General features: G+C 47.8%; 2 non-coding genes across 2 annotated transcripts; one reads left to right on the top strand and one right to left on the bottom strand.

Annotated features, from left to right (window-relative positions):
* The first annotated feature begins 2,419 nt into the window (after positions 1-2,419).
* On the top strand, positions 2,420-2,490 carry TRNAG-GCC (transfer RNA glycine (anticodon GCC)). Its single transcript has one exon. It is a non-coding gene; the product is annotated as a tRNA-Gly (tRNA).
* A 71-nt stretch (positions 2,491-2,561) lies between these two features.
* On the bottom strand, positions 2,562-2,666 carry TRNAW-CCA (transfer RNA tryptophan (anticodon CCA)). Its single transcript has 2 exons — positions 2,631-2,666; positions 2,562-2,597 (listed from the first exon to the last, which is right to left on the bottom strand). It is a non-coding gene; the product is annotated as a tRNA-Trp (tRNA).
* Between the last annotated feature and the right edge of the window lie 2,644 nt (positions 2,667-5,310).

The following is a 5,310-nucleotide window of genomic DNA, read 5'->3' on the forward strand; positions in this document are numbered from 1 at the left end:
GGCCTTTCATACTTAGGGATGGAATATCCGGCCCATTCATGGTGGATCTGAAAAAGGACATGTTGACGGTGGACGCACATGTGTTTGCGTCTTCATAACTGGAACTGGAGGGAACATACATGTACTTGTGATTCATACATGAAACCGTTGGGGTCCAAGATAGGGGACATAACTGATCAGAAAAATCCATATTTCCACACTACACTGCATAATACGCGAGAGCGGTGGGAGGCTGATCTCCCTGACTTGACCGATGATGATTGGGCTGAGGCGCTGGCAAGTTCGCGTGGGGCAGCGGTTTCCACTAGATACCGTTTGATCCAATTTAAGTACGTGCATCGGGTCTATTATACTCGAGTTCAGCTTTGGCGTATGGGAGTGATCCAGTCCCAGACCTGCTTGCCCTGCCGTGCTGAGGACGGCACATTCTTACACACAGTGTGGGCGTGTGGGGCGTTACGGGTCTTTTGGCAGGGGGTGGTGAATTGTTTGAGTGAGGTACTGGCCTGGACCCTTCCCCTAGAACCCAGTTTGATCCTACTCCATAGTACTGAGGACATAGGAGGGAATAGGTATAAGCGGCACTTGTTGTTCCTGGGCCTCACCTTGGCCAAACGGGACGTGGCCCAGCACTGGAAGGATGATTCCCCCCCTAGACTGTCCCCTTGGAAGAAGGCGCTGGACCGCTGTATGATTGCGGAACTCGCGGTCTTTCAGGCTCGGGGGTGCCCAGTGAAGCATGGGAAAATATGGTCCAGATGGGCTACGTATAGAGGTATAGACCTGGCGTTGTTGGAACAGCCCGATATGGGGGATCCCATTGAAAGATTGCTTAGAACCACGTAGCACGACTCGCTTGCAGTGTCATGGAGGTGTCTGAACCCTACAGTACGGTGGCAATCGTCAGGTTGCGCGATGGAACGACGTGGGTGTGGGCATAGGTTGGGATGGGAGGGGGGGGGGGTTGGGGTCTGATGTTTGCAGACCAGGGTAGTGGGAGGAAATTGCAGTAAAGGTGCTTATGTGTTTCATATTAGTACGAAGTCGCCTTTCTTGATTGACCCTTGTACTGTACAAAACAATAAAGTTTGTTGTTAAAAAAAAAAAAATGACTGATAATTCTCATGCTAGTATGAGTATTCCCAATTTCAGAAATGTGCAAATATCTACTGTTTCTAAACTCTATATTTTGTTCCCATTTCAGAAATACATAGGTGTCTTTAATACCGATTTTTCCATGTACACATTTTTACAGAATAATTACTATATACCCGGTACATAATAAAAAACCATTGCAAGTTGCTGCTCAGTTTTTGGCTTTGGGTTCCTCGGGTTGTTGGTGAACCTACAAGTCCTATATATCCCCACATTCAGTAATGTCCAGCGGATGTAATGGTATATTGCTTTCAAAGAGCTGTCATAATTAGAAGAAGTTACAGGTGAAAACGTTGACACAAAAGGCTGTTTTTTTCAACTAATTTTCAATTTATCCTATATTTAACTGTTAGTTTCTATAAAAAAAACCTTGATGGATCTACACAAATGACCTCTTGCTGAATTCAGAATTTTGTCTTCTTCTCGGAAATGTATAGCTTTCCAGGATCCATTATTGCTTTTGTACCCATTTCTGCCATTAACTGGAAGGAGGTCAAAAGCACAAAAATAGCAAAATTAGCCTATGTCCCAGAAAAATGCCAAAACTGTGTAAAAAATGTTGGGTTTCTTACAAAAGTCTGGTATCCCCGAAAAGCTGGGAAAATGTTGATTTCAACCCCACAAACCCTTTTTTGATAACATTTGCAGGGAAAACCCAGATGCTTTAATTTGCAGCCCGTTTTTCTAATTTTTCCGAAAAAAAACCAAATTTTGCTGTATTTTGGCTAATTTCTGTGACCCCTCTAGGAGAATCCACAAACCCTGAGTACCTTTAGAATCCCCATGATGTTGGAAGAAAAGGACGCAAATTTGGCGTGGATACCTTATGTGGTCAAAAAGTTACAGGGGCCTCAGCGCGCACTACCCCAAATAGCCAAAAAAGGGCGTGGCACAGGAGGGGAAAAGGCCTGGCAGCGAAGGGGTTAAAGGTAAATCAAACAAGCCAATCATGGAAACACCAATCCATAATACAATTTACATGGAGAGCATATGCACTTTAGCACTTAATAGTGGTAAAGTGCCCTGAATCCTAAAACCAACAAAAACAGGCTAAAAAACAGGAGGCCAAAAAGCAAAAAGTCTGGGGGTAAATCCGCTGAAAACCCTAAGTCTAACACTCCTACATCTGATTCTTGCCATAATCATGTGAAACGTTGGTATTCCAATGTCTGTTGCACACACTTTGTTCATAGGTGTGCAATTTGAGTGCGTGAGCCTCATCACTGTCTTGGACAGAGCTCTGTCTCAAAGCTACACATGTGAAGCATTGGTGGTTCAGTGGTAGAATTCTCGCCTGCCACGCGGGAGGCCCGGGTTCGATTCCCGGCCAATGCAAGGCTGTCTTCTTTTGCATTTGCATTTGAAATGAAATACATGAACTCAGTGGGGAGAAAAATGGGAAACAGTGACCCCGACGTGATTTGAACACGCAACCTTCTGATCTGGAGTCAGACGCGCTACCGTTGCGTTCTGATCTGGAGTCAGACGCGCTACCGTTGCGCCACGAGGTCCTTGCTTTTGGAGTCACATCAGCAAATGTTGTGAGCCTTTTCATTTTTGCCCACCTCCTTATGTGCCTAGGGTTGTATTACAAGGTTTGGCTTTTTGTTTTCCATCCTATGGATGAAATTGAGTGCAGGTGCAGAGAGAACGCAGAGGATTGAAATGTTCAGGGAAAGGGTCTCACGCAGGAGCTCTAGACCAAAGGCACATTACTATGATTTATTAAAGTGCTTCATGCATGCAAAAGGAAACGTCCCTGGGTGGGCTTGAACCACCAACCTTTCGGTTAACAGTCGAATGCACTAACCGAATGCGCCACAGAGACTGGTGACCGAAGCACATTTACTGAGAGTCATTTAAAAAAAAAAAAAAATGTTTTATTGTTTTTTAATTTTTTCATTGGCAATAGCAACAAATAGCACCTCATGCTTTAACATTCAGTGGCATCAGCCTTGTTACATCATACATTAGTAGCAATTACAACATTACAATTGTATGTTCAATGAACGTGGTGGCATGGCAGCTCTTGTGAGTGGCATTTGTTCAGCCTCATAGTCTATTGTCTGAAACGACTAGATTGTCTTCATACTTGGCATGTGATGAGTAACATATTAAGGCCAGTTCTGCTCGGATGCCCATGATGAGCAGCACATTTAACAACCAGGGGGAGGACATTAAACTTGGGGTTGAGTTGGAGTGTCTCCACATGCCTACATGTATGTGTGCGTGCATCGTCTGTTGCGCCTACGCCTATTGCCCTGTCGATAGGCCTCCAGTAAGTGCGCACATCGTAGCGCCGGTGTGCAGCTGGGGGCGACAGGTCAAGTGTCTCTGGGCGGCTTGGGGGTGCGGTTCGGGTGCACGGTGAGGACCGGTCTAGCGGACCTGCGCGCCGCTGCAGTGCTATCAAGATCGCTTCCTAGTGTGCGAATATAGGTATTTTGCTGAGGCCCATAGTTTCTTCGCGCCGGATCGCTATGCCTTCTGCTCTAGCCCATGCGAGCCTGGAGTGTTTCTAAGTCTGTGCTCGTGGGGGGTCGGGCACCTTCCACTTTTTCATGATTATCCCCTTGGCCGCCACTATGCCCAGGTCTAGGAACCTGGAGGTTACCTTAGTGTTTTGCGTCCTACAGCATTTGTGCAGTAGGTACGCCGGCCAGTCAAAGGGTATATTTCTCTCGGTGCAGTTGCGTAGCGCAAATGCCACCTCCCTCCAATATGTACTGAGGCTGGTGCAGCTCCATAGCATGTGTACCAAGTGTGCATCTAGGGCGGCACATCTAGGACAGGCGGAGTTGGTACGGTGGAAATATATGTTAATTTTAGCTGGTGTCAAATACGCTCATTGTGTACTGTAATACTGTGTCTGAATCCCATGTTTCTGGGGATCTGAACTGGGCTGGCCAGCACTTGTCCCCATGCTTTGTCTGAGAATTGTCAACCCAGATCGTGTTTCCACTTGTGCCTGAGGGGGAATAAACTTATTGCTACGTGCTGTCGTAGCAAAGCTGCGAACCGCCACGTCAGGTGTCGACCTTGACCCATAACGTGGAAGTATTGAATAGTGAGGTGCGTGTGCGGCTCGGTGGGAAGGTCCCCCCATTTCACTGTGAGCATAGCTACCAATGAACGGTGTAGGAGGAATTGCCCCGAAGGGAGACCCTCATCTTCTATCTGTGTCGCATAGAGGACAAACGAGCCTTCGCGATAAAGGTCTCCTGGGGTCTGTACTCCCGCCTTTTGCCATTGTTGCAACTCGGCAGCAGTGAGAACCTCCTGGCCCCTAGGAGGACCTTCTAAGGGGAGCGCGGGGGAATAAGGCGTTGTACTTCGGGTTATGTAGAGGCTCCGTTGGTAGCATCTGTACACCTCATTTAACATCAGGGGCTCCGGAGGTCGCGTTCGTGCACCGGGGTGGAAGAGTTTGAGGATCTGGGATAGCGCGTAGGGGGGACGTGTGGGTGCCGTGTCTTCGCGTTGGTGGTCTGCCATCCATCTGGCGACTCACTGAAGTTGAGCTGCCAGGTAGTGTTCAAAACAGGACGCTGCCAGATTCCCATGGTCCATGGGTAAGATTTCTTTATCGCCACTCTGTGACCATGTTCTCCAGCGCGGCGGAAAAGGCGGTGGGTATATAGATAGGCAGGTTGGCGAAGTAGTACAAAAACCTCGGTAGGGCCACCATCTTCATCAGCGCCACTCTGCCTGTCACTGCGAGGGGGAGCGTGCTCCAGAATTGCATCTGGGATCTGATGGCCATTAGTGTCCTACCTAGGTTACTGTCAAAGAGATCTAGCGGCTGGCGATATATTCGTAGTCCTAGGTAGAGTAACGTATCTGGGCTCCACTGCACCCTTTCGCCATTAAGCACAAGACCTGGGTTAGGTTTCCTTCGCCAAAGGCATATAGCTTCAATTTGCCGACATTCCCTTTCAGCCCTGATATGGCCACAAACTCACAAAGGATTTGAGCCAGACTTTCCGGCACATTATTAATATCGTTGAGAAAGGCTAACAGGTCATTGGCATATAATGATACTTTATGTGTGTCATCGCCTAGCAGCATGCCATCGTACAGTTACGTCCTTATTGACTCCGCAAGGGGCTCCATCAAGAGCACGAAGAGGAGGGAGGGCAATGGGCAGCCCTGCCT

This window comes from Triturus cristatus, chromosome 4_2, assembly GCF_964204655.1.
Source record: "Triturus cristatus chromosome 4_2, aTriCri1.1, whole genome shotgun sequence".
NCBI classification, from domain to species: Eukaryota; Metazoa; Chordata; class Amphibia; order Caudata; family Salamandridae; genus Triturus; species Triturus cristatus.